This window comes from Carassius auratus, unplaced genomic scaffold (genome assembly GCF_003368295.1).
Source record: "Carassius auratus strain Wakin unplaced genomic scaffold, ASM336829v1 scaf_tig00216608, whole genome shotgun sequence".
In the NCBI taxonomy this organism is placed as follows: domain Eukaryota; kingdom Metazoa; phylum Chordata; class Actinopteri; order Cypriniformes; family Cyprinidae; genus Carassius; species Carassius auratus.
Genome location: NW_020528660.1, coordinates 201,614 through 226,306, shown reverse-complemented (window position 1 = coordinate 226,306; position 24,693 = coordinate 201,614). Strand labels below are relative to the sequence as shown.

The 24,693-nt window shown below is 39.6% G+C and overlaps 1 long non-coding RNA gene and 1 pseudogene across 18 annotated transcripts; one reads left to right on the top strand and one right to left on the bottom strand.

The window, feature by feature from the left end:
* The window catches only part of LOC113098679 (NACHT, LRR and PYD domains-containing protein 12-like), a 110,152-nt pseudogene that overhangs the window by 14,138 nt on the left and 71,321 nt on the right, over positions 1-24,693 (bottom strand).
* On the top strand, positions 4,181-8,561 carry LOC113098682 (uncharacterized). 18 transcript variants are annotated; one of them, XR_003289161.1, is made up of 5 exons: positions 4,181-4,392; positions 4,491-4,601; positions 4,844-6,906; positions 7,057-7,807; positions 7,908-8,561. It is a non-coding gene; the product is annotated as an uncharacterized LOC113098682 (long non-coding RNA). The 18 variants fall into 18 exon arrangements; XR_003289157.1 differs by having other exon boundaries at positions 4,491-6,906; XR_003289160.1 differs by lacking the exon at positions 4,181-4,392 and having other exon boundaries at positions 4,425-4,601.

The following is a 24,693-nucleotide window of genomic DNA, read 5'->3' as shown; positions in this document are numbered from 1 at the left end:
AATTTTGTGAGATTCAGCTTGAAAGGAGTAACAGCACAAAGAAGTTGCGATTGTAACGCCTGTGTTATACTTTCCGCATGAGCAATCCGGACGTGTACACGGCCAGCGCGGACGCAGACTTCTTTAATTTATACTTCTGAATGTGCAGGCTGATGGCCAGTTCTGCAATTGCCCAGAATTATTGCACATCGCTGTCTATATATTCTTTTATTGACGGATTGCACAGGTTCGAGTAGCAATGAGCTTCTTCACTCTGCCTGCACATGTGCAATTTTGCTTTTGAAGCCTACTGACCAGGCGCACCTGTCTGCGCAGTCGTCTGCGGAGTCTCTGCACACACTCTCCAATGACGATTTTTACATCATGCCTACCTAGCGATACATAGCGGACTCGCGGACGCAAAACGTTTGACAGAGGGTTTAAGATGCAGGCTTGCATGACCTGACGCGCAACATTTCAGAAAATGTGCGTTCACAAATGTAGCCTATTTTGACCCAAATATGGAAAGCACTATTGAATTTAATATGAGGTTCTCTCTTGAGATATTTTGCCACATTTCTTCAATTAAGGATTGTTACATAGTGTATGGTGTTTCCATTTATCTGAACTTCTTCAAGTGAGTTGCGGGGCAAAAAAAAAAAAAAAAAAAAAAAAAAAACGAAAATCCAGCACTTCTCTTTCAATACTGATACTTTGACTATTGACAGTTTGTACTTGTTCATTTGCTGACATTTTTTTAATTTTTTTTTTTTCCTCCCTTAAAACAAATTTGTCCATTCTGATGCGCAATTTTACCTTAAAGGCAATTTACCTAATGGCTGTTGATGACTATTTGAATTGAATTCTGCCAAAGTGCGCGCTTGTATGTGTTCGTTAAATGCTTATGCCAGTGCTCATGTCTGATAATATAGGTATGAAGAAGAAAAAAAATAAAATAAAAATCACATAAAGACATTAGGATATATCTTATATTTCATTAGTAGCATATATTTTTTTTAATTGATGTAAACAAAATTTTACAAACTGATAAAGTTTTTTTTTTTTTTTTTTCAGCATGCATTAGAATTTGCATTAGAATTCGGGCCGCGGGTTGAGAACCACTGCTTTATATCAAACATTTTTAAATCGTCCACAGCTGAGCTTTGCGGCAGGCTGATCTGAGTAACACATTTTAACGGATTAATCGCCTATTTTCATTTGCTGAATGTTTTCTTTATTTTTTATTTTTTTAACACGCTAAAAAATAAATCTGAGTTTGTGAGAGGAAAAAAATAGGCTATTAGAAAATATTTTACAACAAATCCTTTTAATTTCACAAATTTATAAGAACAAAACAATAATAAAAAATATATAATTCTAATGGATAAATATAATTGCAGTATATAATATAGTCTTAGTAATAAATAATAATTTAAAGCTAAGCATAAGGTAACGTTGGGCTTTCTCAATCGGGAGAAATTAAACATTTCCATATTTGTGATGTTGCCCATTTGAAGCTTAACTATTATTCATGAGGTAAATAGGCTGTGTGTGTTTCAGTATTTTCAGTAATATGTCAAAGTGCTCACGGCGAATGTCTGGTGAACGACTGCGGTTTCCAGTGAATATGTGCGCGAGGCACCAGTGATCAAAGAGCTGAAACAAATAATACTTAAATTTTGGTCACACATAAGGCATAATTCAAAAATGCTTTTTTTAAACCATGAATGAATCGAAACGAAAATGAAATTTAAACATGAGATTACATAAGGTCTTCTTTTAATTTTTGTTTAGTAGACTAGTCTAAGACTTTCCTACATTTTAAAATTTAACACTGCCGCGGCGGTAAGCCCCAAAAAGGCTGGCCACCTACTGTATACCTCACTACTTTCTTTATGCAAGTTTATATATTCTCTTTTCACTTTTGCTTTTGCCCTTGCAGCTATCACTTCATACATACATAGGCATACAGTATCCACACCTATGCATAACATGTTTCCATATTTTTTCTAACATCCACTAGGGCTGTTTGTATATATATATATATATATATATATATATATATATATATATATATATATATATATATAGTTACAGTAGATTAATGGAATTAGTTAATGCACTTTCATTGTACTACTTTGTTATGTTAAAAATAAATAAATAAACAAAAAAGGAAGAAATTCCAATGATAGTGTAGCGGTGGCGGGCCTCCAGTTAGACCTAACTAGGTTTTTTTCTTTTTTTTTTCCCAGTTAGTTAAAATTAAATATTTTTTCGGGCGCCAGACAAGACCAAAATTTGTCAAGTCAATCTATACTATTTTCGTTTTTAGGTTCCCAGATAACTCAAGATAGAGCCCAACTAAAACCCACCAGATACACAATGTACCAGCCACACAAAAACACATACTTTTAAATAACACTCACAACCAGATTCAGTTTTTTCTCAGGTCAAAAGATGTTATTCAAAAATAAAAAAAACACAAACAAAATTACAATGTTTCACATTGTTTTGACACTTTTTGTTTAGAAGGAAAATAACGAAAAAAGGAAAAAGTTACAATAAAGGAAAATAAGGAAATAACAGTCCTTAAATTCTTAAACCAAACAAAAAAACAAAGAAAAGACAAAAAAAAAGTCGTAGTCCAAGTTTACACAAAACCCATATTAATCCTATTAATCCCGTTGATTGAGCGTGTGTGTGTGTGTGTGTGTGTGTGTGTGAGCGTGCGCGTAAAATCAGCGGCACGAATCAGTCTGCGTTAGGGGCGTCCAGCCAGCTGCTGCATAAACAATGTTATGGGGAAACAAAAGTTAGGACGTTTGAATGTCCGATGTGACTTTACGTAAGGTGCTAAAATCTTAAAGTACCTGCAGCAAGTGAACTGGGTTCATCTGTCGCGCCGATATGCAGATAGGTTGCGACCGGCCGTCATGCGAAACCAATCTTCTTCGGATCGCACCCGGTCTATGCTCACCCACAAATCCCGCACAATAAGCTGCAGCAGCCGCAGTCATGGAGCCGTCAGGTAACACTCAGATTTTCTTTTTTTGTTTTTTTCACACACCCCCTGCTTCCGTTTTGTCCTCCTTATATATCCATTTTCCATACCTCCTCCTAATTAAGGGTAGGGTAAAAGACCTGGCACGGACTTTTTCCATATTGCCACACTCCCCCCCCCTGGAGAAGACAACCTATGGTTGAGAAAAAGTAGTAAGTAAAGATTAAAATCCAAAAAACTCCTCCTCTTCAGAAGATTCATTGAAAATTTCAAGGATTCTCCTCTTTTCCTGGAATTCCAGCTCTGCGGCAGTGGGAAAACATGGTTTAATGTTGCATACATGCACTGTGCGAACATCCTCACCTGTGGATTCCAGCGATATGCGATAGTTCACTGGTCCCACCTGTTTCAAAATACGGTAAGGGCCTTTCCATTTTTGTGCCAGTTTAGCGGTGAAGTGATGTTGAGCACTAGACTGTGGAAAATTTCTCATCCACACACGGTCTTTTTCTTTATAAGTAACGTCTCGTCTGTTCTTGTTATAATTTCTGAGTTGTCTCTGTTGTGCTTTTTTACTGCATTCCATAGCCTTGGTTTGGAGTTCAGCAAGATGATGAACTGTGTCATAGGATGGACAGTCCGGAGTAAGATTAGTGCCATGCAGCAATTTGTCCATGGGGCTTTGTAGCTTCCTCCCCAAATGAAGCTCTGCAGGGGTCATTCCAATAGTTTCCTGAACAGCAGAGTTGATGGCAAAACGGAGTTCTGGTAAGTACTGGTCCCATTTTTTGTGATTGTTGTCCACATAGGCAGAGATCATACACTTAAGGGTGCGATTAATTCTTTCAGTCATATTTGTTTGTGGATGATATGATGTTGTTAGTTTTTGGTTTTACACTCCACTTTTGACACAGTTCCCGAAAAAATGAGGACACAAACTGAACACCTCTGTCCGATAGGATGAAGTCCGGCACCCCCCATCGGGTCAGAATTTCTCTCCGTAGAAGTAATGCAACAGACTGAGCATTTGCGTTGCGCATAGGAAAAAGTTCCACCCAACGGGAATAATAGTCTACGAAGACCAAGAGGTATTCATTTTGCTGAGTGCTCCGAGGCAGAGGTCCCATAATGTCTACACCAATCATTTCATTGGGATGGGTAGTGACAGTTTGTTGTAGTCTTCCTGCAGGTTTTCGATTTCCTCCTTTTAACGTCTGGCATTTAATGCATCTTTTAACGTATTGCTTGACATCCATCCACATGCCAGGCCAGAATGCGACATCATAGATACGCTTATAGGTCTTATAAATACCCACATGGCCGCTCCAGGGATTTGAGTGATAGTGATGTAGAATGGATGATACAAGGCTATCAGGAATGTACACTCTGTAATGAACTTCGTTGTTTGACCGGTGAGTTTTGTGGTAGAGAGTATCCTCCAGTACTTCATTCTGGTCTGTTAGAGTAGAGTCATTATCTGCTAAGGCTTGAAGTATGCTTATGATCTCAGGATCTTTGTGCTGCTCATCCCAGATGTCAGCAGGAGACATCGGAAGTTCTGGCTTCTCCTGTTGGCTGGTGTAAAGGCTACAACTGGTGTGCATTCGAGACAGAGCATCAGGTGCCATATTCAATTTCCCTTTTCGATATTCAACAACAAAATCATATTTCTGAAGTCGCAAGGCCCATCTAATGAGACGACTTGTAGTCTTTGTTGAAGACATTACCCACTGTAGTGCTGAGTGGTCTGTGATTACTGTGAACAGTTTGTACTCCAAGTAGTGCTGCCATTTCTCGAGAGCCCAGATTACAGCCAAGCATTCCTTCTCTGTAGTAGAATAATTGATTTCTGCTTTGGTCAAGGTTCTGCTGGCATACGCAATTACCTGTTCCATTCCCTGTTCCTTTTTCTGAGTCAACACAGCACCTAAACCTGTGTCGCTGGCATCTGTGTAGACTGTGAAAGGAAACTGTAAGTCAGGATGGCTGAGGATGGGAGGAGAGGTAAGACAAGATTTCAGATGTTCAAAAACCTTTTGACATTGTACAGACCAGTGAAATGTACATCCCTTTTTTTTCAGTGCATTCAGAGGTTCAGCAATTCTAGAGAAGTTTGGTACAAACCGGTGGTACCACCCAGCTAATCCCAAAAAACGCTGGACTTCTTTGATGTTGGTAGGCACGGGATAAGACTGTATGGCTTCTACTTTGCTTGGGTCTGCAGACACTCCTTTGGTGTTGACAACATGTCCTAGAAATGTTATTTCTGGTAGACAGAACTTACTTTTTTTCAGGTTAATTGTTAGGCCAGCTAATTCCAGCTTGTGAAGAACAGCCTGAATGTCCAAGAAATGCTGGGCTACAGATGGAGAGTAAATAATTATGTCATCAATGTAGACAAAACAAATGCTTCCACGCAATTCTCCGAGTACACACTCCATTAATCTCTGAAAAGTGGCAGGGGCATTTTTTAACCCAAAGGGCATTACATTAAACTGGAACAGACCTGAGTGGGTAATGAAAGCAGTCTTTTGTTTACTTTCCTGATCCATGCTTACCTGCCAATATCCACTGTTAAGATCAATGGTGGAAAAAATGGACGCTCCAGCAAGAGATTCCAAGATTTCAGTAATGTTGGGCAGAGGATATGCATCATTCTCTGTACTGGCATTAACCTTTCGGTAATCCACACAAAACCTGAGGCTTCCGTCTTTTTTGGGAACCAAGACGACAGGAGAGGCCCATCCAGAATGTGACGGTTCCACAATACCTGCAGCCAACATCTCCTCCAACTGTTCTTTTATGACAGCCTGCTTGGCAGGGTTTGTGCGATATGGTCGCTGCTTGATAGGCACTTGGTGGGTGGTATAGATGTGATGCTCAAGGACTTTAGTCCGTCCCAGACGAAGTGTGCAGATTTGCGGGTTGGACTCCAGAATCTGACGTAGCTGTTGCTTGTCTTCAGGAGGTAAGTCGGCAGCACTTACAACAGTATTAATTAGGGTTTTCTCATCAGGATTAGCTGGCGATAAACATAGGACATTTTGCGGAGGGGGAACAGAACTCAGTAAAAATAGACTGGAACTTTTACTTTCTTTCTTTTCCTTTTGAGGTTGGGAATAGATAGCTGGTGCACTGGCATTTCCAGGCTGGAAGGGAAAATCCTCCTTTGGATTGCTCTTAAAGGAGTATTTTTGGTCTGCCACATAGATTTGGAGTCCACTGGAGAAAATGAAGTCCAAACCTAGTACCACAGCATAGGCTAGAGCTTTAGCAGGAAGAACAGCAGCAGGTATGTTGAAAACTTTGTGATGAAGAGTGACTGGTATATTTACCCATCCTAATGGAATTTCTGCTTCTCCATTCGCCAAGTAAAGAGGACCTCGGGTCCATGGAAGAAGTCTTTGTACACCGAGCTCTTTACAAAGATTCTCATGAAGAAGAGTGTAACTTGCACCCGTATCAACAATGGCTTTCCCCTTCCAGGTAGCAATACTCAGGGGTACAACTAATTGTTGCGGCACAGCTGCAGGAGGTGGTGTATTCTTACATGTTTTTGGGGTCTTTTTGGTAAACGTGGCAGAAACAGAGTGATTGATAAGCGGACCGCCAGCTTTGGGAGCTGGAAATGTTGTCTGCTTACTGCTAGCGGAGTGGGATCGATTGGTTTGAAGTGACTGAGCAGAGACAAAGTGAGGACAGTGTCCAGGTGAGTGATGTCCTTTACATCGCCAACACTGTACTAAAGGTGGTTTCTCTTTCTCTCCTAGCCGATTGGAAATGGGTTTTTGGGGCATAGACATGTGTTGCTTGAGACCCATTCGTCCTTCATACTGCTGTTGCTGTTCGAAGTCTCTTTCAAGCTGTTGGCCTAATCTCACCAGTTCGTCAACATTACTTACTCTACTGCGTAGCTGGCTAGTGAGGTATGGCTTAATATTCTTTAAAATAATTTTTACCAGTTCGCTGTCGGTTATGGTGGGCTTCCATCTCTTACAAAGAGCTCTGTAAGTAAAGGCGAAGTCTCTTATACTTTCCCTTTCACCTTGTGTTCTCGTTCTGACTCTTTCTGCTAGTTCGTCCTCATAGTCCTCTGAAAGGAAAGCAGAAAGAAAAGCAGTTTGAAATTCATCCCATGTACTTACAGATGACCGTGCTACTTCCCACCAGTCCCGGGCGGTGCCATAAAGGACAGAGCGGAAAGTGGCCAAGATGTCAGCATCGGTAAGAGGATGCAGCGCTAGGAAGTCTTGGCACCGGGTGAGATACAGCAATGGGTCAGCATCATCCGACTGTCTACCAAACATAGGAAATGTGAGCTTAAGATGGTCACTCTTTACCATGGGAGGCGGTGCTGCATGCACTGCAGGTAGATCAATGTCAGAGGACGATGGTGATGATTGTTCTTTCATTTGTAAACCAGCCATTTGTGTGTCTAGATTGTTGAATTTTCGTTCCATTTCAGTTTGTAGATCTTGTATACCTGTACATAGGGTTTTGGTGCTTTGAGTGCACTGGGTGAGCTCTGTAGACATTTGGTCATGATTCCTCTGAAGAGTTACTAAGTAGGTTTTGATATCCTGTTGGAGCTCCCCTTGAAGTTGTTCCATCATAAACCTCACCTCAGACACAAAAGTAGTTTGGGCTTTATGAAGTTCATTAGAAATGTCAATTTTCACGGCTTTTACAAGTTGATCAATTTCTCCCTTAATATCTTCTTTATTTCTAGACATGCACATGAACACTTGTTGCTGGTGGTGCTCCAATTTATTAGCAAGTTGAGCAATCAAGGTGTCCTGGTGTGCAGACGTTGTTTTAAGTTCTTGGGTAAGTTCACCAACAGTTTTCTCATGAGTTCGCATATGTTCAAGTAACGTGTCCCAATTTCCTTGCACATGAGCAGTGAGATGGTGAATTTCCCTTCCAGGAGTAGGGAGGTAACCAGGGAGGTCATGCTGTGCTGAGGAAGGAGGTGAAGCTTCATTGGATGCACTTGTGCACAACTGCATAGGAGCAGATTCAACTGAGGCAGTGCCACCTGGAGGTAGGGAGGAAAATTGCACCTGAGACCTGGGATGGGGACTGCTGAACTGAGTTGGCATAAAATGAAAAGTTGGAACATGAGATGAAGGAACGGATCTTAGGTGCGCAGGAGGCCATACTGGAGTTGCTATATCTGGGGGGGATTCAATCTCCACTGACGTCGAAGGGGAAGGTGGGGTAGTGGCCATACTTGTAATGCGTGTTGGTTTAATATGTAAAGTGTGGTGCAATGTCACTCAAATGTATAAATAAAAAATAAAGTTACATACAATGAATTACCCCCACTTGGTTTGTTTCATTATAACAATCTCACCCCACAAGATTTCAAAATTAACACCAGGAGGTATCAATTTAACAAACCTCTTTAGTTTTCAAAAAAAAACTTTTCACAGTTCTCAGGTTTCACAAAATTACTTGAATGTTTCTTCTCAAAAACACCTTTATATACATATGTACATAAACCACAGAACTTTAAAGTGTTAACAATGCTGAAGCAGTAGAACTCTGCAGTTCACAATTTCACACTTCTAGGGTTCAAGCCAAAGTTTTATACATATATATGGTTCACGCCCCACGTTGGGCGCCACTTATGTAGCGGTGGCGGGCCTCCAGTTAGACCTAACTAGGTTTTTTTCTTTTTTTTTTCCCAGTTAGTTAAAATTAAATATTTTTTCGGGCGCCAGACAAGACCAAAATTTGTCAAGTCAATCTATACTATTTTCGTTTTTAGGTTCCCAGATAACTCAAGATAGAGCCCAACTAAAACCCACCAGATACACAATGTACCAGCCACACAAAAACACATACTTTTAAATAACACTCACAACCAGATTCAGTTTTTTCTCAGGTCAAAAGATGTTATTCAAAAATAAAAAAAACACAAACAAAATTACAATGTTTCACATTGTTTTGACACTTTTTGTTTAGAAGGAAAATAACGAAAAAAGGAAAAAGTACAATAAAGGAAAATAAGGAAATAACAGTCCTTAAATTCTTAAACCAAACAAAAAAACAAAGAAAAGACAAAAAAAAAGTCGTAGTCCAAGTTTACACAAAACCCATATTAATCCTATTAATCCCGTTGATTGAGCGGGTGTGTGTGTGTGTGTGTGTGTGTGTGTGTGTGTGTGTGTGTGTGTGTGTGTGAGCGTGCGCGTAAAATCAGCGGCACGAATCAGTCTGCGTTAGGGGCGTCCAGCCAGCTGCTGCATAAACAATGTTATGGGGAAACAAAAGTTAGGACGTTTGAATGTCCGATGTGACTTTACGTAAGGTGCTAAAATCTTAAAGTACCTGCAGCAAGTGAACTGGGTTCATCTGTCGCGCCGATATGCAGATAGGTTGCGACCGGCCGTCATGCGAAACCAATCTTCTTCGGATCGCACCCGGTCTATGCTCACCCACAAATCCCGCACAATAAGCTGCAGCAGCCGCAGTCATGGAGCCGTCAGGTAACACTCAGATTTTCTTTTTTTGTTTTTTTCACACACCCCCTGCTTCCGTTTTGTCCTCCTTATATATCCATTTTCCATACCTCCTCCTAATTAAGGGTAGGGTAAAAGACCTGGCACGGACTTTTTCCATATTGCCACAATAGTGTTTTTGATTGGATATTGTTTCGTTTCACCTGATAATCTCCAGAGTGTGCACATGTTTGTCCTTGGAGTTCCCCCCACACATCTGAATTTCTGATCATAAATATTAAACATGTTGAATATTTACGATTCGTGATCTGGGTGGCTCCGACACACCTCACACCATGGGAAAATCTGATAAAATCTGTAGAACCATCAAGATAATCGGAAAATAGCTAGGATTGTGGGAAGAGGGAAATCAGACCCAAAGCAGCCTAATTATCTTTTAGTGTGTACCCAGTGTTAGTGGCCGCTGTTTTAATTGATTTATAACAGGTGCAAAACACTTTTGTGTGGTTGTATTGCATGCTTTGAGTCGCAGTGTTAGATCCACTGGTAGCGTTGTGCTTTTTTGTTTTTAAAACACACAGCCTTCACACTCTTCCAGCGAACACAAATTTGGTAGCCAGTTCTTCTGTTGGACCTTTTTGCGGTCACATGCCTAAAAATGTCAGTTTCAATGTTTTCTTCCATCAGTGTACTGCATTATGTTCAAGTAGTGCAACATCGACAACATAAACTACCCAAAACTGTGACATTGACTTCTCTGCCAGTTTTTAATCTGCGTATTGTACATGTCTCATCAGTGTGTATGTCATGAGCACATGCACACTTTGGTCAGAGTGGCAGTTATCAACAACTCATGGTGTGATGAAAGGAACCTACACTCCATTAAATCCTTCAGCTCCCCTGATCTGCAATTACAAACGCTTCTGTGTCGACCATTCTGGCTACCGAGGGAATTTACAGCGATCATTATCACAGCGGTTTACATTCCCCCTCAGGCTAGCACAGACCAGGCACTCAAGGAACTGTACGGGAATATAAGTGAGCCGGAAACCATGTACCTAGGTGCAGCGTTTATTGTTACGGTTTATTGAACAATAGCACCAAAATATTTCCAACACATCAACATCAACACGCGTGGTGATCATGCACTGGACCACGGTTATTCTCCTTTCCAGGACGCCTAAAAATCCCTTTCCCGCCCACCTTATGGCAAATCGGATCACTCTTCCATTCTGCTACTGCCTGCTTATAGGCAGAAACTGAAACGGGGAGCACCCACCCTCAGGACAATCATCAGTGACTCCAGCCACCCATCCCATGGACTGCTCTCTCTGCTGCCCTCAGGAAGACATCTCCGCAGCATCCGATCCCACACTAGCCAACTGAGGAATAGCTTTTTCCCTCAGGCTATCAGACTGATGAACAGTCAGAACTAATACACCCTACAGCACCCTAATGCATGCTAACACAATATGGTATGCCTCACACTGCACTTTAACTCCAACAGTTCAACACTGGACTATACATACACACTGCATTTAAACAAAAAACTACACGTTTCCACCAGATACCATCCGATGCACATCCATGACATTTCTGTATCCAGTTCACGTACACTCTGTTGTACCTTAGCATATTTTCATGCGTGTATATGTTTACAGAATGCAGAACGTGTACATTCTGTGTATAGTGTACACTGTGTAGTATATATAATACATTGTACAGTGTAGAGTATAGTGTACATTCCGTGTATAGTGTTTAATCTGTAGGGCTAACTGTGTGTATGTACATATTGCGTATAATGTGTAGTGTTAACTGTAAGTTTGTCTAATAGTACACTGTGTGTATTGACCATATGTATGTGCATATTGCACACTTTCACCTGTTGAAGTCTGTTGGTTATATGTTAACAGTTTCTGCAATTTCTGGAGCAAGCTCCCAAGAATTTCACTCACCAAGTGCTGCTTGACTTGACTTTTTATGAAAAACTTAATTCAAGAAACTCCTCTGTGAGCACTTAACTGCATCATGCTGACTTAGTGAAAGCATAGAAGATGGATTTTTTCCCCATTTCTTAAATCCCTCCTGGTTTCTAGTTTGCATGATGATCCTTGACCATGTTTGAAACTTTGCATTATTAGAACTTCTTTTATTGACTCAAGATGAATCACTTGTTGAATTGCTCATTTTGAAGTAAGTTTGGATAAAAGTGTCTGGTAAATCAGTCTTTTTCAACATATTAGGTATACAAATAAAAGTTAATGTGCATATTTTTAAATAAGTTGGAATCTATTATTTTATGATTTCTAGTTACTAATAAATTCTTTCATTCTCTTTTTGTTATGCATTTTAAAATCCAAGTGATCCAAACGCATAGCACTTGTGTAAGATAGTATTCAAGTGGAGCGTCATTTACTATGAACTGAGATGCTCTTAGACACAGATGGCACTCTGTTCTAGCTTGTGCTCTTCTAAACAATGTCTGAAACTTTGTATTACAAGCACTTCTTGTGTTTACTTGCCTCTTTATTATGAATCGCTTATTGTATTTCTCATTTGTAAGTGTTTTGTAAATGGATAAATGTAAATGTATATAAAAATGTAAAACACCAGATTGTGAACTGCAAGTTTTATAATTATAGAAATTACACTAAGCCATACTGCATTCTCACAAACTGGTGACGTAGACAATTTCAAATACTGTCCAGGGAAGATTAGTTTTTAATGGCACTTGATGCCTGGTGAGTGGTAATTCTAAACCCTGGCTTAGATGCCATGGTTGTTCAGCACACAGCCACTAGATGGCGCTGCTAGCTTGTGCAGTGCTGTGCAGCGGAGTTCATGCATGGAATCAATTTTTCATCACAATATTTCAACATCTGTTTTCTTCTCAGGTGTACACAGTCAAATGGAGTCATATTTCTCAGGTTGAAAAATGAGTATAATAGGCATCTGTATAAATATGGGGCAGGGGGATTACAACCCTGAAAATTACATGCCTGTTTTTTTTTTTTCATTTATTATCTCTTGTTCTAACATTCCATTGAGAGCATATGCCAACTTTGGTGACACAATTTTAAAGTCATTATGATAGCATTTTGTTAATTATTTTATGGTAAACCATTTACCTCAGAATCTCCAGCTGACAGTTTGGACTCTTCAGTCCATCAGAAAGAAGCTTCACTCCAGAATCCTTCAGATCATTGTTACTCAGGTCCAGCTCTCTCAGGATAGAGTTTGATGACAGTAGAACTGATGACAAACTCTCGCAAGACTGTGCAGTGAGAACACAGCACTGTAACCTGTGTAGAGAACAAAAAAAAATTTTTTTGGTATACATTCTGGAGCACAGAAAACTTGCAAAAACCATTGACTAATGTCCCATAGACTGCCAGGTAAGCTACACTGTCAAGGTCCAGGAAAGTGTGAAAAGCTTTGTCAGAATAGTCTATCTGCCATTAGTGGTTCGACCATAACGTACGAGCAACGAGAATACTTTTTGTACAGGAAAAAATAAATAATGACTTTATTCAAAAATTCCTCTCCTCTGTGCCTCTCCAAATGAGCGTAGTGCCATTTTGACAAATCTGAGCAGTACAGCTCAGATTTGCCAATATGCTGCTGACACTGATTTGGAGAGACACAGAGGAGAGGAATTGTTGAATAAAGTGGATATTTTTGTTTAACAAATCTATTAAATCAGTCCTGAAACAATGCAGAAAAGCTATGGGTTGAAAGCTACATGTCCCATGAGTTCATATTATAAATTTGAAGAAGAAGAAATTTTATCTTAGAATACATTTCAATGGAAAAACACAATGCACACAGAAGGAAGCAATCATCAGCCTTTGAAAACACCTGGTCCCCATTTTTGACATTTCTTAATACCACACAAACATAATTACAAGCCAAATGTACATTACCAGATATATACCTCACTACTTTCGTTATGCAAATTTATATATTCTTTTTTTTTCACTTTTGCTTTTGCCCTTGCAGCTATCACTTCATACATACATAGGCATACAGTATCCACACCTATGCATAACATGTTTCCATATTTTTTCTAACATCCACTAGGGCTGCCATATATATATATATTTTGTTACAGTAGATTATAGATTAATGGAATTAGTTAATGCACTTTCATTGTACTGCTATATGTTATAAAACCCCCCGCCCACCTTTCGGCAAATCGGATCACTCTTCCATTCTGCTGCTGCTTGCTAATAGGCAGAAACTGAAACGGGAAGCACCCACCCTCAGGACAATCCAATGCTGGTGCAAACAAGCCAGTTACGATCTCAGAAAATCCATCAAAGCCACAAAAAGACCATACAAAAGCAAAGCTAAAGAACAATTCAACATCAACGATGCAAGAAGCATGTGGCAGGGCATCAACAACATCACAGACTTCAAAGGGAATAAACCAGCTTCTGTGAACATCGCTGCCTCTTTACCGGATGAGCTACATAACATTTATGCTCGTTTCAAGGCTCACAACCCTGCCCACACAGAGCTCGCTCCCGCAGCTGCAGAAGATGTGAGTGCACTCTCCCTCTCTGTTGTGGATGTAACCCGATCCTTCCGACGGGTAAATTTCCGAAAGGCTGAGGGTCCCGATGACATCCCAGGCCATGTGCTCCGAGCATGCGCATTCCTACTGGCCGGTGTTTTCACAGACATTTTCAACCTCTCCCTTTGTCTGTCTGTGGTTCCCTTGTGCAAAAAAATCTACCATTGTGACCATACCAAAGAAAAACAAAATCACATGCTTAAATTACTGGAGGCCGTTGCCCTCCCCATCTTCAGTAAGTGTTTTGAGAGACTCATCAGAGATTACATCTGCTCTGTGCTCCCTGCCTCATTGGACCCGCTACAATTTGCATATCGCAGCAACCATTCTAAACCGCTCACATTTGGCTCCCAAACTCTGGAATAGCCTTCCTGATAATGTTCGGGGGTTCAGACACACTCTCTCCATTTAAATCTAGATTAAAACGCATCTCTTTCGCCAAGCATACGAATAATGTATCTTTTAAATTGTGAGTGTAGTTGCATCTGATCAAATGTGCATTTTTATTCATTAGCTTGGGTTAAACTAATTTTACTTTGTTGGATCAGCAGCTATGCTAATGATGTCTCTATTTTGTTTCTATGTTTTGCCACCACAAGCTCCAGTCTGGATCCAGAACACCTGAGATTTAACAAACAGAACTAACAATTATTGCTAAATGTGTGACTGCATCATATAATAACTATTAATTACTAATATTAATAGTTCATCGTCTAGCTGACTAAATCTTGTATTATTTATTTTTTCTAAAATCCTGTCAAACGTGCACAAACTACTAGCTACTACTAAATATTGTAGAAACATAATTTTATGTTAAGTTGCTCTGGAAACAAAGGAGTATAAGAACTAATCAGTTCTACAAGAGTGGACCTTTCCATCGGAGGCAAATGAGAGAGATGAGCCTCAAGATTAAAGAGAATTTCAGAGTTATTTAACCGAGGTACAGGTACTTGCACATCACCAAGTTCCTCCGGAAAAACAGGCACACACGGTAAAACAGCCACGTTATTGGTTAATCCATCAGAGTTTCTGGCTCTAACAAAGTACTCCTTCAAGATATTAATGACACAAATGACTACGCTTACGTCTGCCTGGCGTAGAAATTACATAATGTAGATCAACAACCTTGCGTTCAATGGTGTAAGGCCCTGAAAACTGTATAGGTATGTATAGGAAGCAACGCTGGAACTTGATCTCCTACTGAAAAATCCAGCTTCTTAGCCCTCTTGTCATACCAGGCCTTCATCTTTTTCTGTGAGCCAGCCAAATTAGTATGAGCAATTTCACAGGCCTTACGAAGCTGATGTCGAAAAAACATAGTCTAAACATAGTCAACGACTAACATAGTCCAGCAGATTGGAAGAATCAGATGCCTCTGCCAGCCATTTCTCCTTTAACAATTTCAATGGGCCACAGACATTATGGCCAAAAGCCAATTGAGCAGGACTAAACCCCAGGGAATCCTGTACAGCCTCTCTTGCGGCAGAAAGCATGAAATGCACCCCTTCATCCCAGTCCCTCTGGAACTCAAGACAGTAGGTTCTTAATATGACTTTCAGGGTTTGTTGAAACCTCTCAAGGGCTCCCTGGGACTCTGGGTGGTAAGCACTAGAATGGCAAGATGAAATACACAACTGATCCAGCACCTGCTCAAAAACTTTGGACATAAAATTGGACCCTTGATCAGACTGAACAGTTTTTGGAAGCCCGAACATTAATAACTTTAGCAAGGCCTGTACCACAGCGGGAGCGGTTATCTTCCTTAAAGGAATGGCCTCAGGGAAGCAAGTAGATGCACACATAACAGTCAAAAAATACTGGTGGCCTCGTTTGGTTTTAGGTAATGGACCAACACAACGGTAATGGACCAACACATTAAACGGTTTACCGGTTACCTGGCAAATATGGCATGTCTTACAATAAGAAACTACATCTTTTTAAACCAGGCCAATAGAAATTCTGTAATATACGACTGCAAAAGACGTCTTATTTATAAATATGTCTTATTTATACCAAGATGTCCGGCCTACTACAGTCATGCGCTAGCTTGAGAACTACACGAAAAACCTGAGGTACCACGACCTGAAAAACATTGCACCAGTCATCTTGTTCAGACAAAGATCGAGGGCACCATTTTCTCATTAGTACCCCGTCCTTCTGGAAAAACCCAGATGACAACTCATTCATCTCTTGCTCCGTACCCAGTTCATATAACAGAAGACAAAGAGGAGTCTTTACTCTGTTCTAAAATGAGTTAATCCCTTGTAATCAATTATTTTCTGTAAGGAATGTCTTGGGATGTTTCTAACACTTCCTTACCTATCATTATCTCAGATTCAACAGACCCATCTTTATCTCCACCCTTCCAATCACACTCCCCAAAAAAGGTATCGCCAAATTAAAATTTGTACCCCCTTCAACGGTGGAACTAGAAGTCGGTTTAGACATAGCCCGTGTCACCGCACATACTGAAAAAAACATACTGAAAAAACAAAAGTCTGAGACAACTCAAAGCTCTCACCTGATATAGGCGCTTCGGTAACTTGAGGGCTAGGAATAACTTTAACTCCTGCCAAATCATTGCCCAAAATGTAGGAAACCCCTTCAATTGGCAAAGAAGGTAGCACTCCTACTACTACCTGACCAGAGACCAAGGGTGACTTCATACCAATGCGATGTAAAGGGACAATGGTACAGCCCATTTCAACCCCCGTTACCAAAACTTTAGCACCTGTATCAGTCTGATCAGACAGAGGTAATACCCCTTAACTAGTAACGATTGTGCAGCTCCCGTGTCCCTGAGAATACTTACCGGAACACCACCGTCCTGTCCTGATAGAGGGACAACTACAGTTGTTAAAAAAAGGAGTATAATCAGTGGAACCATCACTACTTTCCATGTTCTCCCCCTTCGGAGAATGGCGCTCAAAACACTCGTCACTTGGCAAAAGGGGCAATTGGCATGCAGTGGTTAACCCCACTGGCTTGGTAGATTTTGCTTTCTTATTGAGAACAAAGCACTCCGATATCTTATGACCTGGCTTTTTGCAATAGAAACAAATATTATTTGCCTTTACAGGAACTGCCTGAAGTTTCCTAGGAGAGGTTGAACCAGAACTAGATCCGGCCATGACCAACTTCGACTCCGATAGAAGTTTCTTTTTAAGTCACGATTTCCAAACAACCCTTTATGGGTTAGAGAAAATTCATCAGCCCTAGTGGCTGCATCACACAACTTTGAAACCTTCTGTTCATTCAAGTAAGTAACTAGACCTTCTGGGAGACAATTCTTAAACTCTTCTAAAAGAACCAACTCCCTGAGCTGTTCTTTGGTCTCAACCTGCTTAGAAGCACACCACCTATCAAACATGTTCCCCTTTTCTCGAGCAAACTCTACAAACATCTCCTTCTCACAAGTAATTTCAAAAGCGTTGACGATATTGCTTCGGGCACTAACTCGTAAGCATGGAGAATGGAGGTTTTAAAAGTATCATATACAGCACTCTGTTCTAGACGAAGTGCTGAATAAATCTCTTGAACCTTACCCATAAGCACACATTGTAAAAGCAGCGTCCAAACCTCTTTAGGCCACTTCAGTGTAGTAGCAACTCTCTCAAAGTGGGAGAAACACTTCTCTAACTCTTTTTCAGAAAAAGGAGGAACCATCCTTATATGCTTCCCAATATCAAAAACTTGCTCTACCCTTTGAGGAATCTCGGAGGGAACAAAAAAAGGTGAAACAGGCGGTTGGCCCTCAGGACTCAGACCTGCCAACTCCAGCTCCATTTTTTTAAGGTCAAAAGCCCACTCACGCTCCTTTTCCTGTCCCTCCAATTTCCTAATCTCAAGTTCTCCCTGCAGCTCTTTCACCTCACTAACTCCAAAGCCAACTCTTTTTCCCGTAACACCATCTCTTTCAGCTTGACTTCACTGCCAACAATGGGACCTGGCACCTGTAATTTTCCACCAAAAATGTTCTTTTCCTCTAAATTGCCCTTTAAACTTTTTAAGATCGACGCTTTATGTCTCTTATCAGAACTAGTAAGCTCTATATCATAATGAGCAGCAACCAACAACAGCTTCTCTTTAGTGCACTTTTCAAGTGCTTCCTCAGAGGGCTCTTTCAAAAAAACTTCCACATTAGAAGCCATAGCTAAACTCTACACCTTCCGAACAGTAGCCACTTTAGGAGTTCCCAAAAACACCACAGTATCCTTTCAAATATTTTTCACAAAAACAAGGATTCAAAATCTTGACCAACTCCATTTCCACACAACTACTAAAAAGGTAATTTTAATCTGCACCAGTCAACAAGTCAATCACTTACCTGAACACTATATAGGTTTACAAAAAACCTCTCAACAGGTAACATGTTAACACGATGGTAATCTTCAAAAAGAAACCTCCCCATAAATCACCAAAATCATGCCTAAATTGCTGACCACATTCAACAACCTAGCATGCTACATCGCCACCACATGTTACCCAACACATTGACATACCAAAAACTTTGGTTACTGGTGCAAAATTACTTACCAACCTGAAGTGGGAGTGAGAAAGAAAAAAAAAAAATCCTGCTCTCTCAAACATAACTTTTCACAAGTTCTCAACACTAAACAATGATGCTAAACAAAACACCACTGAACATGGTTATCTTAGACAGCAACTCCGGTACACTATATATATATATATATATATACTCTCTAATCTTCAAAGGCTTACCAGGCTCGGGGCCACTTAAAAAGCTGAACTTCATGTCACCTGGCAAAAAACCAGGCCCTGAATAGCATACCCCCAACAGATATTAAATTTCCACCCGGGATACCTTCAAAAGTAACAAACGAACAAAACAAAATAAACAGTGTGCCATTGGAAGGATTGACTAGCAACCCAGCTGGAACACTCTCCCTAACCAGAGACTTCTAATAATCCAATGCCCCTTTCCACACTCCACTCAACAAATAAAACCTCAAATCCAAACCATTACTGATCCCGGAAAAGGCCCCAATTTATGTTACGACCCGGCTCAAAGTCATAACATAAAGAGGACAACTGACAAGATGATTTCAAATAAAGAAATTGTAAGTTTATTTAAAATTAAACAAATAATGTCTAGGGTTCGAACACAAGATAATTATAGTAAATATCAACACAAAATCAAATCAATAAACAGGAAATGAGGTTGGTAGAGTTGTGGAAATCATATGGGAACACAAATTCAAGAACCCACTCTTCAAACAAAAATCACAAAACCCAAATGAGAGAGAAATAGGCAAAATTCAGGAGCTCCTTAAATAGTTTGCCACAGGTGCAGCTGATCTTCATTAGAGCAATCCCGCCCACCAAAAAGGAGTCAGTACTAGAACTCAAAAGATGAAAAGAAAACAGGGGCAGGGATGTAACAGTACTAACCATATGTATCTGCATATTGCACACTTTCACCTGTTGAAGTCTGTTGGTTATAGGTTAACTGTTTCTGCAATTTCTGGAGCAAGCTCCCAAGAATTTCACTCAAGTGCTGCTTGACTTGACTTTAAGAAAAACTTAATTCAAGAAACTCCTCTGTGAGCACTTAACTGCATCATGCTGACTTGGGGGAAAAAATCCTTCTATTCTTTCACTATTTCTTAAATCCCTCCTGGTTTCTAGTTTTTATGATGATCCTTGACCATGTTTGAAACTTTGCATTATTAGAACTTCTTTTATTGACTCAAGACGAATCACTTGTTGAATTGCTCATTTTGAAGTCAGTTTGGATAAAATTGTCTGGTAAATCAGTCTTTTTCAACATGTTAGGTATACAAATAAAAGTTAATATGTGCATATTTTTTAAATAAGTTGGAATCTATTATTTTATGATTTCTAGTTTCTTTCTAATAAATTCTTTCATTCTCTTTTTGTTATGCATTTTAAAATCCAAGAGATCCAAACGCATAGCACTTGTGTAAGATAGTATTCAAGTGGAGCATCATTTACTATGAACTGAGATGCTCTTAGACACAGATGGCACTCTGTTCTAGCTTGTGCTCTTCTAAACAAAGTCTGAAACTTTGTATTACAAGCACTTCTTGTGTTTACTTGCCTCTTTATGATGAATCGCTTATTGTATTCCTCATTTGTAAGTATTTTGTAAATGGATAAATGTAAATGTATATAAAAATGTAAAACACCAGATTGTTAACTGCGAGTTTTATAATTTTAGAAATTACACTAAGCCATACTGCATTCTCACAAACTGGTGACGTAGACAATTTCAAATACTGTCCAGGGAAGATTAGTTTTTAATGGCACTTGATGCCTGGTGAGTGGCTTAGATGCCATGGTTGTTCAGCACACAGCCACTAGATGGTGCTGCTAGCTTGTGCAGTGCTGTGCAGCGGAGTTCATGCATGGAATCAATTTTTCATCACAATATTTCAACATTTGTTTTCTTCTCAGGTGTACACAGTCAAATGGAGTCATATTTCCCAGGTTGAAAAATGAGTATAATAGGCATCTGTATAAATATGGGGCAGGGGGATTACAACCCTGAAAATTACATGCCTGTTTTTTTTATTTATTTATTATCTCTTGTTCTAACATTCCATTGAGAGCATATGCCAACTTTGGTGACTAATTTTGTAAGTCATTATAATAGCATTTTGTTAATTATTTTATGGTAAACCATTTACCTCAGAATCTCCAGCTGACAGTTTGGACTCTTCAGTCCATCAGAAAGAAGCTTCACTCCAGAATCCTTCAGATCATTGTTACTCAGGTCCAGCTCTCTCAGGATAGAGTTTGATGACAGTAGAACTGATGACAAACTCTCGCAAGACTGTGCAGTGAGAATACAGCACTGTAGCCTGTGTAGAGAACAAAAAAAAAATTTTTTGGTATACATTCTGGAGCACAGAAAACTTGCAAAAACCATTGAATAATGTCCCATAGACTGCCAGGTAAGCTACACTGTCAAGGTCCAGGAAAGTGTGAAAATAGTCCATCTGCCAATAGTGGTTCGACCATAACGTACGAGCGACGAGAATACTTTTTGTACAGGAAAAAAATAAATAATGACTTCATTCAACAATTCCTCTCCTCTGTGCCTCTCCAAATTAGCGTAGTGCCATTTTGACAAATCTGAGCAGTACGCAGGCAACGTATGGTCCTCTGTGTCAGCAGTGCCACAAGGATATGTTTTTTTATGTGGATTTATATTTTGGTTTGAAAAAAACTGTGCATTAGCGCAGTGCGGCTGACACAGAAGAGAGCTGCCAGTGTACAGCTCAGATTTGCCAATATGCTGCTGACACTGATTTGGAGAGACACAGAGGAGAGGAATTGTTGAATAAAGTGGATATTTTTGTTTAACAAATATATTAAATCAGTCCTGAAACAATGCAGAAAAGCAATGGGTTGAAAGCCACATGTCCCATAAATTCATATTATAAATTTGAAGAAGATAAAATTAAAAATATGTTTCCTGCAAACATTTTTCTGAGACTATGTCTAGTCCTTGTCTCCCTGCATCCGGCACATTCTCAGAAATTATTTTCCCAAATTCAAATAGTAACTGAATAATTACTGAATAATTTGGTCTATATTTACAGTTTATGTAAATTTGGAAATAAGACACTTTGAGCTTTAACTATCCACCAACCAGAGTTGATAATGTTCATAAAGATAAACAGATGTTGAAGTACCTTGAAAAAAAATGTGTACCGCACTGAATGTTTATTTATTTTATATACATACATCAAATCAAACCTGAGCAATCCAGAAAAGTAATGATTTGAAAGACACATGTCTCCTGAGTTTATATTTCAAATTTGAGGAAGATATCATGATGTTTCATGTAAATATCTTTCTGACACTACCTAGTAGTTTTTCTGGCTGGCCATCAAAATCAACATTCACTCTGATGGCCAGAAATACAGCATTCAAACTTATGGCCGGCCATATAGTCAGTAATTACATTCAATGGTAAAAATAATTTGACAATGACAATGACTATGTTTACATGGGTACAAATAATGTGATTGTTTCCAGTAATTAGAGTAAGCACTTAATCGCATTACAATGTTTTCTTGTCAGGAGCAAAGCGCTTCACTTCCGTTTACATGCGATTTCCATTATTCATATTATTATTCACAAAATCTCGCGAGACTTCAGAATAAGCATGGCAGATGATATGCAGGAAGAAATTCCAATTTTCCGAAATCCATATCCTGCAAAAATACAGGAATCCATTGTTCATCTCTCTAGCTGTCGCTAAGAAAGTAGTTCTCCAAAACTGGAAATCAAAAAAATCTTGCCACATCAAACACTGGACAAATTTAATCTTAGAATACATTTCAATGGAAAAACACAATGCACACAGAAGGAAGCAATCATCAGCCTTTTAATTGAATTACAATGGGTGCAAAACACTTTTGTGTGGTTGTATTGCATGCTTTGAGTGGCAGTGTTAGATCCACTGGTCGCGTTGTGCTTTTTTGTTTTTAAAACACACAGCCTTCACACTCTTTCCATCGAACACAAATTTGGTTGCCAGTTATTCTGTTGGACCTTTTTGCTGTCACATGCCTAAAAATGTCAGTTTCAATGTTTTCTTCCATCAGTGTACTGCATTATGTTAATGTTGTGCAACATTGACGATATAAACTCCACAAAAACGTGACATTCACTTTTCCGCCATAGTTTTTAATCTGCGTATTGTACATGTCACATGAGTGTGTATGTCATGAGCACATGCACACTTTGGTCAGAGTGGCAGTAATGGGATTAAGGTATTAATGTGCCTGTATATTTCAATTAAAATCAGTGTACGCCACCTTTGTTTATATGATGTTCGCTGCACTTTGGATTAAATTGGAAGGATTAAATTTACATGACGTAAAGTTTAAAATCACAGTTTAATTGCTATCTTGCCAAAATCTCATTATAGTGTGAAAATATATTTGCAATGACCACATTTGAATTAGTTTTAACCCTTTAATGTAATGCTCAACCATCTGGTAGATCACTTTTTGAGTCCCTATATCTTATTGAAAAATGTGTGGAACTGAACTCAAGCATACTCAAAATCTCATACCAACGAGAAACAAAGGACTGCTGCATTATTTGCCTCAAAGAAACCTGAATGTCTGCAGAGATTCCAGACTCAGCCATCGAGCTTTCAGGGTTCAGAACGAAAGAGCTCACAGGGATAAGCAAAGGTGGGGGTGTTTGTTTCTTTATCAACAACTCGTGGTGTGATGAAAGTGTCACAGGTCGGAGCGGACCACAGATGTCGCGAGTCTCACCCCTCCCTAGTTTCCACCTCGAGGAGGTCCCAAGAACACCCCAATGACCAGACACATGAGAGAGAGTGGGTATAATTAAAACAAACTTTATTTAAATTTAAAAGGTGTGAAGGGAAGGGAATCTAAAATCCACTTTCGGGGCCAGAGAGTATAGGTCCGAGTCGCTTCTGACTCTGTCACGGGGACTCTCAGGTAAGCCTGTAGGTAATTTCTGTCCTTTCTTTCATGTGACTCAACAGGGTTTTTCTCAGTAGTGCCTTTGTGTTTCTCCTGCAGGAGAACCGTCGGTGGGGCCCTTCCAGTCCCTGCACGCAGAGTAAAGAATTTAAGTAATTCTGATGAATTGGGTGGGGTGCGTACCTGACGCCGTTCCCCACAAGATTCTGGGTCCGCGGTTGGAAACGCCTAAAAGGTCCACAGGTAAGTATCAGTCATGCGCGGGTTGATCCAAAATGAGCGGGTGCCTGCGGTCACTGAAATATTTTTAATGATATTCGGGTCGTGGTCGGTCGGGTCGTTTGAAATATAGATGCCAATTAAACCTTTGTAATTAATATAGTACTAGACACAATTTTGAAATACATAGGCCTTTATTGGCTGAATAACTGGCACTCAGTCTGCACGTATACGAAAGCGGCACGAGAAAAGGTGAAGACCTGTTTTTGGTAAAACATGATTTGAACGACTTCATTAAGTTTTGTTTTATAGAAAACTCTTTTTAACCCTCTGGAGTCGATTAACGCATATACGCATTATGAGTCATTTTCTCCTGATAACCACGAAAAGAACTTAAATTACACTTTCATTTTTGATCGTACAGATAAGAGTAATAAATACATCAATCGAATCTGTAAAGGGTATACTTTTTTTGAATACAGACATAACAACAGAACTTTGTGCACTTATAAAATAAAGATAACAAACAAGGTGTGCTGTCTGCGCTGATTGTAATGTACAAACACGTCATTAAAATGAACTGTAACTCCATGAATACTCAACGAAGATACATGAGAGAGATATCTATAGAAAGCTTGACATGTCTGCTGTTAAACTAAACAAGTGCTGCCAAAACAGATATTCTGTGATAAAGTAATCCATATGAAAACAACGCGATGTCTAGTTTTTCACCATTCCCTTCATTATATTTACCGTGACCACGCCCCCGCGCTGAACGCTCTATTCAGATTCAAACTGAAGCGCGCGGCTTGAATACACCCACACAGAAGAAAAAGCAGCGAGACTGTTCAAGTTTTTTTATTTTACTGTTTGCTTCGCGATGAGAGCAATAAGACATAATGAACCCCAAAAAGATGTGATGTGGTTGAGGATTTGAGAAATGGATTTCCACAGAAAAAAAGGATGAAGTGCTTTATTCAGAAGAGATCA